The sequence below is a fragment of the Myodes glareolus genome, chromosome 7, assembly GCF_982192425.1.
Source record: "Myodes glareolus chromosome 7, mMyoGla1.1, whole genome shotgun sequence".
Classification (NCBI taxonomy): Eukaryota; Metazoa; Chordata; class Mammalia; order Rodentia; family Cricetidae; genus Myodes; species Myodes glareolus.
Genome location: NC_142032.1, coordinates 30269694 through 30284451, shown reverse-complemented (window position 1 = coordinate 30284451; position 14758 = coordinate 30269694). Strand labels below are relative to the sequence as shown.

The window sequence follows — 14758 nt, the reverse complement described above, 5'->3', positions numbered from 1 at the left end:
GGGCAAACGAGAAGGTTCTGGGCCAGCAGAAGAAATAAGTAGAGACATCTAGCTGTGAATGTCTGTATGTGAGAAGCAGTGCGCGCTACAATTTCAGGACAAATCAATAGTCTCTGAGGCGCTTTAGCTAGGACTAAAGACATACAAGGCAATCAAGGCTTCACGGTAGGATAAGTAACGCTGCAGGCAGAATGAACACTGCGTAGATCCTCAGGTCCCTCTCCTCTCTAAGCACAAGCAAGATTCAGTGCTGTCATCCCTTGATTGTTCTGCGGTTTCCGACAGGTAAAAAATGTCCTAAGCTGGTTCCCAGGAAGCCGGACTTTTCTTACTTGACCCAAAGCCAAGGGAAAGTACCCTTTAATTTAATTTTACAAGTCTTAGACAAAAATTCACTCAAAAGTAGGGAGGTTTGGTTGTTTTTATCTTATAAATAGATTGTTTAAAAAATCCTTTGGGATTTCTTATATAGATTGGTGCTCATGCTGGATAAATTAACGATAGAGCTTACATTTTTTTAAAAAAAAATACCAATTCTCTGTCCTTTAAGAAAAATGGTTTGCTGACATTTCCAGCAGTGGACAGCAGCCCTGGCTCTTCCTTGAGAGCTGCAATGTGAAATGTTTTTCCAAACCTGATTTGGCCTACATTCAGCTACTTGTTTATATAAACGCTTTGTGTATTTTGTGTTTGCAAGCCAGCATTTATCTGCATACTTGACCTAAAACTCTACACTCTATTCCATGTAAAGCTGTAATAGGAAAAGTGCGGCACAATGGAGCTGTCTCCTAAATTACCTTGCCTGCTATGTCACTTTGACACAGCAAATAAATAAGGTGACCACATAAAGAACTTCTTAGTTTCCTAAAATGGAATGAATACCACATTTAAATTTATTTCTAAAAGCTAGCTTCAAAAGAGAATTGACCCCAATGACTGTAATGCCAAACACATTTTCATTTTGTAAACAAGAGGGGAAGCGTTTAGCAGCTTCTGTTTAGGCCATAGTGACCCACTTACCTGGTCAAAGGGCTGCATGGATGCAAGAGACAGGGCGGGTTAAAGTTTAACTTCCAGGAATTGTAAACCAAACCTAAAGCCACTGAACCTTTGGAGTTTGATACGGTGATTAGAATATAACCAAAGTGACATGCTGAATTCGCCATAATCAAGGAACCTCTTTCCGGGTGGGGAACCTCAGGAATTACTCAGGTATGGCCCATGCTTTTTGTATTTTCTCTTTCAATTCTGTGCTGTGGTATCTATGAGAATGCATGAAAGCAGCTTTACTACCCCTGAGTCTTAGACGGAGAAGTGTCGTTTGCTTTTCTACTAATGAAACCAACTGAAAAACAAAACAAAGTCTTGAAATGATCATACCGTCTCAAGCTGAGATGAATGCCATGTTTTACTCCTTGATTTAGTCCATTTTCAAAGCTTGTGGAAAGTGGGGGTGATCATCGTGTGTTCACAAGTGCAGCTCATGTGCTGTAACCCCTACTTCCAGCCAAGTATCAGGGAGAGCTGTGCTTCACCGTCCGTCCTTGTACCGAGGACCTCGGAGCAGACATGCAATTAACAAAAGACATAGTCAAACACCTCTAGAAGATTTTGTAGCTCTGTGTATCAGTTCTCATTCCTATCGTACTTTAGACCCTACCTATTCAATTTTAATTTCTACATGCTACCACCCTAAGAAAAGAATTGGGGTGAATTCTTGCTATTTTTTCTGCCATTAACCTGCTAAGAAAATAATGCCCTAAGTCATTTGCTTTTAATTCTAGCAAGAAAAGAAAGCAAGGGCCACTATTGAAAACTGACTGTTTCTGACTGTGTTAGAGCTCAACCTCAAGGTGACTATTAGATCGCTTTCACAGACTGAGCAAACACAGCACAGTGCACATATTTTTACATTCCTATTTCTCTCACCCCTGAAAGAGAGCTAAACACCCAAACATGATGGTTTTAAGGAGGGAAGTAGATCAGGGCATTGTCTGTTCTATCAGAAATCTCAACTCTGTGACTGACTGAAGCTCTGTTGCTTCCCCGTGATCAGAGTAGGTGCCACAGAGAGGCCCCAGTAAATACGTGTCTGTCCTAGTGACAGGTACACATGTGACTCTCCTAGGAGATAAAAAATGAGAAATCATTTATGCCTCCCAAGAGGTTAATGTTTTATAAACCAAATATCGGTAAATTTTCAATATAAGGAGCCTAGCCTGAAACACTAACATGTTAGCAGCATACAGTAAGAGAGTGAATCTGGAATAAAAGGGAAATCGTTTACTTGTTCAAGCAATTAGCAATCCCCCTGCCAATACATAGAAGGAGATAATTCTTGTTTATTTTTCAGGCAATTTCTAGAATAATATTGGTACTTTTCAACTTAAAAAAATTGTATATATTTTGCTGTTCCAATTTACTGTGTTAAGTATAGGGGAAAAAGAAAATACCGTTGACAAGAAATAAAATGTTTCAAGTGACATTCATAGATTGACATAATTGATACAAAATTGTGAGTAACCATTTTAAACTAGGCTAATGCTAATGACAAATTAATCTATGATGGGTTCTTTGGGTTCTTTTTTTGGGGGGGGGGTTTCAAGACAGGGTTTCACTGTAGTTATCGAGACTCGAGACTGTCCTGGAACTAGCTCTTGTAGACCAGGCTGGCCTTGAACACACAGAGATCCACCTGCCTCTACCTCCCAAGTGCTAGGATGAACGGTGTGTGCCACCACCGCCCAGCTAATCTGTGATGTTTTAAGTATCGGCATTCCCTGCACTGCACTTAAGGAATAGAAGGGACCATGAACATGTGTTTCCATAGTCAATCACATATGCCGAATAAGTCATGTTAAACCATTGAAAGCAGCTCTTCTTACCATTTGGGTGCTCTTCAACATCACAAGATTTGCTAAGTATTAGATTATCAAGTGTATCCTAAGCACTCTCTATAAATTTAATCTCATGTTTTTTCTGAGAACACCCCACTATTACTATATGATTACCATGTATCATTTTATCATACTGTTATTAGATTGAGGTGCAGATAAATTACTTAACAGGCTTAATGTTAAAAAGCAAGCGGCACAGCCAGGTGACCCAGTCAGGCAGTCTCATTCCAGAGCACATGTGCACACTGTACTCAGTCATCAGGATTTACGACACGCACATGGGTGCTTAGCATTGCAATTAGTAAAAGGAACAGGTCATACAGTTTCCTAACCTTACTGTTTAGGAGAACTTCTTCTTCCAAGACACTTTTCTATCAACATCGCTCCAAAATTATACCCCTTAGGCCACAGGCTAAGGACAGATCACTCTTATAACCCATGTCTAGTGTTTGAGATGACCAGTATCAAGTATAATCCCTGAGTTTTGACTGATCTAAGTCAGAACTTCCAAGAACTCGTATGCTTTCACGGTTCTCCATGAAGCAAAGCTATGCCCCCACGCTAGAGTCTTTAAAACTAATCACAGCAAGAATGCCAGGCTCTCCTACAGACATGACCAGGCTGACGTCCTCACTCCAAACCTCCCTGGCTTATGAAGCTGGGGACGTTATTTGACTTCCCAAGAGCTCAGATTCTTTAGTCGTCAAGCGGGTATGTGATCTACCCATAGCACTTTGCGAAGATTGGTAAGCAGAGAGCTGGTGTTTATGAACGAGTGGACCCCCATCTCCTATTTTCCCATGTTTTTTTCCAGAAGCACTTAAACTGTCCAAACATACCACCCACCAGCTTTCTCCAAACAATCCCATTCAAGTAGAAAATTAGATAAAAAAACCCCACTAATTACCAAAGCCACTGCACTTCTTCAGAACTTACAAACACACACACACATACACACACACACACACACACACACACACACACACACACACACTACAAACAGGATAACTTTTAGTTTAGAACTACTACGAAAAACTCAACATGTCTTTACGGACACCCCGAGTTTCAGGTTATGATGCTGTGTATGTTAACTTGACAGCAAATCTAAAACCTGTTCCAGTAACTCTCTGAAAACGCCGGCATCCCTTAGGACGCCGGGTAATACTTTGGGTACTATTGCTCAATGGCTTTCATTACCACATGCATCTCTCCATGACTCAGTGAGCTCAAACAAGACTGTATTGATCGACAGAAGATAAGCTTCATTTTATCTTGTTCCTAGACACAGTAACCAGGCTTCTCTCAAGTGCAGGTCTAACAATCCAAACTCCCCCAGGAAAGGCCCTTGGGCAGGACGCCTCCCCCCTGCAGTGACAGTCCACACACCCCTAAATCCCATCTGCTCTTGAGCTTAAAACGGCAAACTTAGTCAGTAGCAAATATTTACCGCCAAATGGATCAGGATACATGATTTATCATTTTAAGCCGCCAATCCTACTCCAACGAGGCTATAAAGATTTTAGCACTATTTAGAATTTTTAAAATTGCATCATTTCCCCCTTTTATTTACTCCTTCCAATTCTTCCAAAATAGCTCTCATGGCTCTCTCTCTCTCAAATTCATGGCCTATAATTATTTCATTGTTAACATATATGTATGCATGTATGCTTATATATATGTATAAAGAAAGAAAGGAGATAGACGATAGACAGATAGATAGATATTCCTAAATATATAAATACAATGTACTCAGACAGACCATATAATGTTACTTATATAAATTCAGGAATGGCCATTTGAAGCTAATACACCAAAGTTTGGTGTTGAATATTTTTGGTAGATTCCAATAAAAGGCTGAAATACAGTCAGACAATTACCTTGGTAACTGGTTCCAAGGGATGGACTCAGGACCTCTGTGATACCCGAATCCTCATGTATTCTAGTTCCCTACGTAAACTCGAGTAGTATATGTTTGCATATAACTCATGCACATCCTTTCACATACTCTAAGCTGTACTTCCTGTCACTTGCGCACTGTAAACACTATTATAGAGTTCAATGCTGCATGTTCAGATACTACTCAAGATAAATATATGTTTATGTTCAATTCACATGCATTTCTTGCAAATGTTTTTAATCTGTAGTTAACTGAATCTATGGATAGGGCACCCACAAATTCAGAGGTCCAGGTATGTTTCCTTTTGTAAAAATGATGGTCTTCACTAATCTATGTTGACATCCTCTGTTCTCTAATTTGACAATTTGAAAAACATCTAAACTAAACTTCTTCTCTGTGGATTTATAGAGGAAACTTTATGTGCATCAGTATTAACAGTGTGAGCATGTTCCAGGCTTGCTTCTTCCGGTGGGGATTGTTTTCTAGCGATATTGAAAGGAGAGAGTCATAAAAGATATGAAAACTCCCTGTACTTGCAGGGTGTTCTGCACCAGTAAATAATATTGTCTATAGAGAATTAGCACATGACAATTTAACCAGATTAAACGTCTAAATAAAAAAATTGATTATAATTCTATAAAATCCCACTTCCAATTAGGTAGTAATGACTTTGCTTCCTCCAACAATTAGGAACTAATTACTGGTTAGGCCGCTCAACTGATTTAAAGAATACTAGGTCTGAGTATGGGAGTTACACACTCTAGTACCTTATTACCACAATATATTCTAGTTTATAAATGAATTTAAGGGCCAGTAAGATGGCTCAGCAGGTAAAAGCATTCACTATATAAGCCTGAACCCCAAGTTCAATTCCCAGAACCATAGAAAGCAAGAACTAAGTTCCACAATTTCTCCTCTAGAATATACACATCCATACTCACATCCATACACTACACACATGTATACACACATAATATATATTATGGTTGCTTTTATCCTACCATTTTTTAAAAAGTTGTTAATTCTTTGAAATTTTTATGCACTGTATTTTTATCATATTCACCCCCAACTCCTCCAAGACCCACTCCCACTTTCCTATGACCCCACCTTCATGTCCTTTTCTTTAGCTTAGTAACTTAGAACCCATCAAATCCATTGGTTCATACACTTCTGGGTACAAGGCTATCCATGGGAGCATAGCTGACCTATCAGAAGCCACACTCCTTTTTACAATTTTACTTATGTATTTATTCATATATTTTTGAGAGTTTCATGAGCGCTATATTTCCATCATTTCCCTCCTCACCCTCTCTTCAACTCCTCCCCATTTACCCCAACTTCATCTCAAAGTCATGACACCCTATTCTTTAATCATTAATTAATCACACACACACACACACACACACACACACACACATTTGTAAATAGAACCTGCTGAACCCCTTTAGTGTTACTCATGTGTGTATGTGTTAGGGTTGACCATTTTGGGTTGGATGATTTATCAGGGCATTAATCCTTGGAAAAGACTGCTTCTACTTCTCTCATTAGCCATTAATTGGCTATAGCTCTTCATCTAGGGATGGGACCTTGTGAGATTATATACATATTTGTATATGTGAAGCTTATAAAATAAGTTCCTATGTGGCCTTTCAAACCTCTCGAGTGTTATCTATCCTTCCTCCAAATGCCTCCTCGTTCTTTTCTTGTCCCTTCCACCCTTATCTTTTTGTAACATTCAAGTCATTTCATTTTGTTTGTGACCCCCGAGTTTCACCTGGGCTGTTTCTATGACTGGGAGCTTGGAGATAACCACTGGAGCCTAGTGGGCTCAGCAACGGGCACACACAATGGCTCCCACGCTCCCAGAATCTATCAGTTCGTTCTATCAGTTCAGGCCCCATGAGCCTCTTCCCCATCTATTACTGGTTATGGACAGGGCTTGTCTTATGAAGGCCAAGGGCAAGTAGCTGTAGCTGCTGTGAGTTCCTGATGAAAATTGCCAAGTCATGTCTAGAGAGTGGTATTTTGCCCTTTTCTCCCGATCTTCTGGCTCCTACATTCAGCTGATACCCTCTTCTCCCAGATCCCAGAGCCCTAGCTGGAGTAAGACAAATGGATTGCTTAGAGATGAATCGCCTTCAAACATGGCTTCTTCTCAGAATCTTGGGCAGTTCTGAGTCTCTTCATTCACTGTTATTCATGGAAAAGACAGGCTTCTCTCATTAGGACAGTAGCTCTCAAACTTCCTAATGCTGCGATCGTAAAACCATTTTTGTGACTACTTCTTAACTGTAATTCTGCTCCTTATTTAAATTGTAATGCAAACATCTAATATTAACATTATATCATATCAGGCTAGCTGATATGCAACCCCTGTGAACAGGTCATTCAACCCCAAAGGAGTCGCAACCCACAGGTTAAGAACTACTGCATTAGGACCAAGTATAGCATTTATCTATGTGTATAAACAAACACATATGTATAGAAGGCAGTTTGACACTGTGTCTATTTAGTTAAAGATTACTAGTGTGTTGACCCCTAGGGTTTATAACCTCTCTAGACATGATAGTGGTTTTTCGTTTGTTTAATTTTTGTTTTTATTTTAACCAAGTTTACAGTACCAAGCATTGTGGAGCAGGCCTCACATTACGACCTGGAATGCTTGGTTACCCCCAGAAAAGTCATGTTACTACTGCATATGTAAGCACACTTTTTTGATAGGGTAGTATCTAACTAGACAGTAGAGTAAGACCATTGATCCATTTTCTCCTCTAGTAATCTAAGTAGCACTTCCTGGCACCTTCAAGCTATCTAACAGAGTGGAAGCATCTAGTTCAGTTCCAGCTTGACTTTTTCCTGTATCTTACAACCAAAGTGTATGGTGTCCTCAGCACAGAGTCTTATCATTTAGTTCTGTTGGGCAACCAAGTTGAAAGAAAAGAACCTGTGCTCTTTGTGCAGACTTCTGGGGGCTTCCTAAACAACACTTTCTCAAAAAGTATCACATTCCGGGTGGTGGCGGCACACGCCTTTAATCCCAGCACTCGTAAGACTGAGGCAGGCAGATCTCTGTGAGTTCAAGTCTAGGACAGACACCAAAGCAACAGAGAAACCCTGTCTCGAAAACAACAGCAAAGTATCAGACCCAGGGTAGCACTGTTGTTTAGCGTCCGACTCCTTCTGCAAGCAGCAGTAACAAAGAAACATTTTGAAAATATTTCCCACCTAAGAATATAAAGGAGATTGATGTAAAATTTCTTCATGCTCACTTTATTGAGATAGTTAAAGAAAATTTCACTTGTGTGTGCAGAATGGTACTGATCCCTAGGTGTTCTGCTGCTCTTGTAGACATTAACTGACGTATCAACCGACTAAGAGGCTAAATGACACAATAAAGTCAGGACACATCAGTGTGGATGAAAAGGCAGCTCCAAAGAGGTCCCAGAAGGAAGCAGCCCTAAAACAAGCAGACCGTTCTGATACTTAAGTTACAGTTAAGAATAACGCAGCAGCAGCAGCAGGAGAAACGCAGGAGCAGACTAGACAATCGTAAAGTCTCCTAGCAGACGGCTGGGAGACTGCAGAGCATTGCAGACAGATGTAATTGTTTTCTGTTTCTAGCAGTGTTAGTAATCATCCCGTTAGCTGTTTTATTGGGCTTCTGCATAGCACTTATCTACTCAGCTGGGGCCGTTAGCATGAAGCAAACAGGCTTATTAGATGCACTCAAACCCTATTGCTTCTGATTATTTGTTCTGGAAGTCAGAAATCTAAATCCAATACCACTGGGAATGAACTGTGTTGGCAGAAGAATCTCCTAATCCTCTTTTCTGAAGCTGCCCCACCCACACATGCACACTCCCGGTAGGATGCAAACATTTACTCCTAACCAATTAGAACTGGCAAGTTGTAATTATGAGAATAGTGGTATTTACTAGATCTTAACTTTAACATTGTCCTGTGACTCTTCCCGCATGCTAAGCATTTTGGTGAATCAGTTTAAACCGTCTGCAAAATAGATATTATTACCATATCATTTTTCTAGTAAAAAAAAACTAAGGCTTAGGAACATGGAGAAATATGAAGAAGGCACGCCACATGCATCAGCTTGCAAACCAAGGGCAGGTGGGTGATTCTGGAAAGTAGTGAAGCTTGGAATTGGAAGAAAACTGAGAGCTTTTGACAGAGAAAAACTAAAAGAATGTCTCAAGAATAGAAAATGTATATTTTAAAACAGTAAGGATCAAAGTACAAATTTCCAACCTTCAATTGAGCCGTTGCTTTGTGTACTATCCACTGTACACATTTCCAGTTCCACCTGATTCTCTGCAAATTCTAGGAGACAGGCTACTAGACCTATGGTTCTTATCTCTTCGTTAATTCTCACCTTCCTCTCTATGATCAGATTCATAGACAAACAGAGACTCAGTTAAAGGAGGACCCATTGTGACTTAGGAACTAAGAGGTTCCACTCACAGAAGAAATGTGTGTGTGTGTGTGTGTGTGTGTGTGTGTGTGTGTGTGTGTGTGTGTCACACATGCAGAGGTACCATCAACCCAGTGGCAAGACCAGCCACAAAGCTATCACTGAGAACACGAAGCAGTTGTCATAAAGGGCTTGACTGCCTTACATCCAAATTCTGGTAGTGTCTGGAAGATGACATAGCATCTCCTCGGAAACACACACCCTTTCCCAGTAGGATGAATAACTGTCTGCACAGGGAGTACTGAAACCACATTCTACATAGAGACTCAAATGCTCCCAAGTATGAGCTCTCTCGACCTGAATAGCGTATGAATAATTTCACAAAAGAGTGAATTTTCTGGCAGATGTTTTCTGGGGAAACAAATTAGTTTGGAAGCAGAGTGTGGGTTCTAGCACACAAAGCCTAATCAGAAAAGAGCCCGACAGAGCTATGTGGGAGTGGTAATTAGGAAAAGGGAAGCTGGATAGTGGAAGAGAGAAGACATGGAGGGGAGAGGGGAATGACAGACTTGAAGCAGGTGTCTGTGTGAAGAGTTAACTTAGTAAGTAGTTCTTATTCATCAAGGGTGTCAGGGTATGTCAAGGGTATGTTCATCACATATAGCAGACACTGAGCCCAGCACATCCCCTATTCTCTTGCTGTAACAAACACACATTGCATGTGCAGTGACCTGAATTGCAGTCACCTTGAGAATGCTATGATATAGTTCTTTAAGAAACTCTAGTAGAAAAAAAGCTGACAATGGGGCTGGGAAGAGTACTTGCGGGCTGGACTGATCTCCTGAACTTGATATCTATTTCCTACAAGGTGGCAGGACATAGCAGACTCCTGATAAACATCCTCTGATTCCACAAATATGCCACAACAAATGTACTCCTTGTACACAAGCACACGTGCGCGCACACACACACACACAAATTAATTAATTAATTAATTAAAATTCAAAAACCTATAATAGGACTAAAAGTGGCTCAGTTAAGAGCACTGATTGTTCTTTCCCAAGGACCCAGGTTCAATTCCTAGCAGCTCACAATCACCTATAACATTGGTTCTAAGTAATCCAAAACATTTTTCTGACCTGTGCAAATTATATATGAAGGCAAAATATTCACAGATATTAAATCGAAAAAAAACCAATAATGCCTGTAAACTCATTCTTGTCTTCCTTTTTGAAATAATAAGTAAAACATGTTCAATAATAATAACTCATTATCTCAGAATTTCAAAGTATTAGTTAAAGTCCAATAATACATAGTGTTGACAATCTGGAAGAAAATATTATGTTAAAGCAGAAAGTTCTAGAAAGAGAATGCCCAGACTCATATCCTAGCCCAGTCATCTAACTTTGGTCCAATTACTTAACTTCTACTAAAGCTAAGATTGTTTTGCAAAGGAGAAAAGAAATTGTATATGAACTGTGTAATATAATACCAAGCAAGTGTGAGCTAACCTCAGATATTAAAGCCATAATTTGCATCATATTTTATGCCAAGAACACATGTTTTAGTGGAAGAAAATGGTTAGGTAAGAGACAGGTCACGAACATTGAGAATATTTTTTCAGGCTGAAATAAGGAGGCTGTGAAACTTAGAGAATCCTCATGCCCAATTTGCAAATGCGAGCTCGTAGCCACCTCCCCCTAGTTCTGTGGTACTTTTTCCAAGGGATAAATGCTCTCTACAGCTGACAGGACCTCTTGATTTGGGAGCATAGAATGACTTAAAGGATCTTCAGTAATAAGCAAAGTCGAAAGATGAATGTTTACACCAGAGTACAAATCTCGCAGATTTGGCTATCTACATAGTTACAACCAGAAAAATCAGCACACTCAACCACCAAAGCTACTATAAAACTTCAGACGATCGTTGAAGCAGTTGGTTATTAGTTACAAGTCTGACAAAACACGGGCATTCAATACATCATCCTGCCCCCCAAATCAGTCCCCAGCACAAGCACATACCCCAGAAAACTAAGTGTGGATGGTGGACCGGAAGTGGGGCTAAGTGCGGCATCAGGACAGCACAGAAAGAATTAGGGAAAAGGATCCACTAAGGGACACCAAGAAAATGCTTCCTTCTGTGTGGGAGAAAGCGGTGCCCCTCTGGTCCCGAGAATTCTTGCAGTTTGTCTTGCTCCAGTAGTCCTAAAGACCATCTGGAGCAATCCCCATTCCATTCCCAGCTCTACATTAATTAGCAGCAGATCATTCTTGGAAACAAGGACAGAAGACTGATCCCCCTGTTGTAAATGATATGTGGGTGCCAGCGTTTCTGTCACATCTGGATGCTGGGCCCACCCTTGAGGAAGTTGGGGTAACTATGACAACTCACACACCGAGAATCCGTTTAATGGCACGTGCTATCACGCCATTTAAGTTCATCTTTTTCTGAGTGTTGTATGCAGGGATTATTTTATCCCTAAAAATCAACAACATTATGGAACTGTTTCCAGAGTTTGCAGACTGAGATTAAATAATCACCTTTTTCAGAAGTCTAATTTTTAAAAAAAAAAAAAAACTGTAAACCTATTAACAATGGTAAACTAGTGACTTCGTAAAGGCAAGAAAATGATTTGATTCTTTCTAAATTCTGATACCCGCGTACACTGTTAGGTGTATGTGTGCATACACACACACACACACACACACACACACCCCACCTGAGAGTAGCTAACTCCAAACAAGAGTCTGTTCTTTCTTCAAAGATCGCCACAATCTCATAAATGTTCCCAGCTGGCTCTGTTGTGGACCCACTTTAGTGGCTCGGATGGACCAGTTTGAGTAATGGGTAATTAATGGTGTGAGGATAAGGTCTTAAAGCAAGTATTGGAAGTCACAGTTAAGGAATCTGCTCAGGCTACAGACAGTCTGTGTTTGAGCAGAAGATTGTGGAGATATCGCTTCTGAGAGGAGGCTAAAAGTAGAGGAGGCTGAGGCTCAACGCTGTGAACGGCACTTACTAACCTTTAAGTCACAGTTAACTCTCCAAGTCCTGCTTTCAGATTACAGAAGTTAAGGCTTCCTCTTCCTGTCTTTCCTCATAAGTTTAGTTTCACGATAAATCCCAGGAATCTAAATGTCTTCTCTTTGCTATCTAAAGGAAGTTTCAGAGAAGTGGTGAGATGACTTTGAAGCAGATAAAACCTTCTCTACAATACCTGTTTAATGAGACTATGATTTAAGCAACAGGATTTCTACTGGACCACAGATGATACAATTTTAAACAGATTTTTAAATAAAAAAATCTTATTACCTAAGGCTTATTTATCCTCAAAACCAAAAAAGAAAAAATTCTAGTGTCAGGACTGATTTGCAAAAATGATGATCAATTAGCCAGCTGGTTATGTTTAATTTTTCTCAAGAGTTCTGGCAACTTTTTGGAATTAGATTGCTTCTTATTCCTTATTTTGATGCAGTAAAAATTTTAAATAAAAATTAGAAAACTCATTCTCTCTTTACTATGCATGCTTTAGAGTCTTGATTTAGAACAAATGTGTGTTCATATATTTATTCACACATTTGTATATATATATATAAAATATACACAAAGTATTATGTCAATGAGATATCTGCTCATTATCTTCCTCCAACAAACTCTAGGTCAATAGCTCCAGTAGTCATCCCATACCGTTACCTTTCTCTGCAGATATTTTATTACTCTGTTAATTCCTCAGTATCTTGGTTTCGTTAGCTCAAGTTACTCTCGGTAAGACTCCGAATCAGATGGTGTATGGATTTCAAGTGTTCATCAGCAAGCAATAATCGGAGTATTAATGACCCAAAACATCTCTGCAAAAAAAAAAAGTTTTCTTAGAAACTTGTGTCTATCAGTGTTGTTCCTAAAAAATAAAATAAAATAAAATAAAGTGAAATAAATAAATAATTAGGTGGAGTCAGTGACTTCTTAGCCATGAGAATCAGCAAAGGAACTGAAGCAAGAATAAGAGCAGAAACAGGGTAAGAAAGAAGACACACAAGTATAACTGACAATAGAGGGAAAACCCCACTCTCAAAGCAGTCATGTCTGCTGTCGTGCAAAGGTCCTAGGGTTGGAGTGACCCAACAGCACACTACTACATCAGGGATTTGGTCCATAGCTGTCTTCCTTCTATCTGATTTCTGTAGACGGAGACTGCTTGTTTGTTCCCGGCCGCCCAGACCCAAAGTAATCACAGAGAAACTATATTAATTGTAATACTGTTTGGCCAATAGCTTAAGCATATTTCTAGCTAGTTCTCACATATTAAATTAACCCATTTCTGTTATTTTATATTTTACCACAAGGCTTGGTTGTTTACAGGTGCATCTGTCGCCTCCTGTGCCTACATGGAGTCTCCCTGACTCTGTCTTCTTTTCTCCTCTATCTCTGCTTGGAATTCTTGCCTTACTCTATTCTGCACTGCAATAGGCCTAAAACATCTTCTTTATTAACCAATGGTAATAAAATATATTCACAGCATATGGAGGGGAATCCACATTAAGCTTCTACAGTCTAGAAGAGCTCAGGAGCCGTGGAAGGAAACTAAAACTTTAATTCAAATTGAACAAAAATAACTACAAAGCCATATTACATTCTGCCAAATGATATATCCCAGGGTAAACCTCAAAATTACTACACACTGCTCTAATTTAGATGAGAAATAGTCAATGTATAACAGAGGGCTGGTAATGGCCACGTGTTCACACTGGAACATATGCAAAGGAAGTAAGGTCCTGGCCCATGTGTGTAATCACACAAGCTACTATGGCCTAGTCAAAGGAATTAATACAATAGCATATTTTCAGTCCAGTCAAATCACTGGATGCTCCAGCTGAAGCGGCTAACGTGTCCTTGTGGAGGAGAGAGTAGACTCACAGCATTACCCTTTCTGAATTCCTTCATATCCCATGTTGTTCTTAGCGATACTCTGAAGGAACCAAGGGAGACCGTATGCTCTCTTCAACCCTCACCCACTTCTTTCATACAGAAAAACAAAAAGACAATGGGGAAAAGCTTCAGTAATTAAAGGCACAGACTCTGAGTCTCTGGACATTTAGATTTTGTTTGTTTGTCTGTTACTTGTCACCCAGGGTATCTTGGGCATATCAACTAACTTCTCTCTTCCTGGGCTTACTCCTTTCTACCCTAACCATAGAAATGTTATCACGTGCTTCATAGAGTTCTTACAGGGATCAAGTAAATCATGTCTTAATGTGAAACATGGCACACAATATATGCTTAGTATATGTTGGTCTTGTTTCTTATTCTTTCTTATCATCTTGTCACAGAACAGCCAAAAAAAGTGTTAACCTGCTCATTAAAGATTTTCACGTGTAAGCCTGCAGGTTGTGGCACACACCTTTAATCTCAGCACTCAGAAAGCAGAGGCAGGTGGAGCTCTATGAGTTCCAGGACAGCCAGAGCTACCCAGTGAAACCTTGCCTTGAAAAACAAATAATCAAAAAATGATTATCATGTGTAAGCTACAATCTTTTAAGT

At 39.7% G+C, this 14758-nt stretch overlaps 1 protein-coding gene across 4 annotated transcripts in view; it reads left to right on the top strand.

Annotated features, from left to right (window-relative positions):
• Positions 1-1070: 1070 nt before the first annotated feature.
• The window catches only part of A1cf (APOBEC1 complementation factor), a 79072-nt gene continuing 65384 nt past the window's right edge, over positions 1071-14758 (top strand). For 2 of the 4 annotated variants that reach the window (XM_048438830.3, XM_048438829.3), the window contains exon 1: positions 1071-1212. The gene's annotated coding sequence lies outside the window, so the exon portion shown is untranslated. The remainder of the gene's footprint in view (positions 1213-14758) is intronic. The other 2 variants (XM_087908003.1, XM_085693784.2) reach the window with 2 other exon arrangements.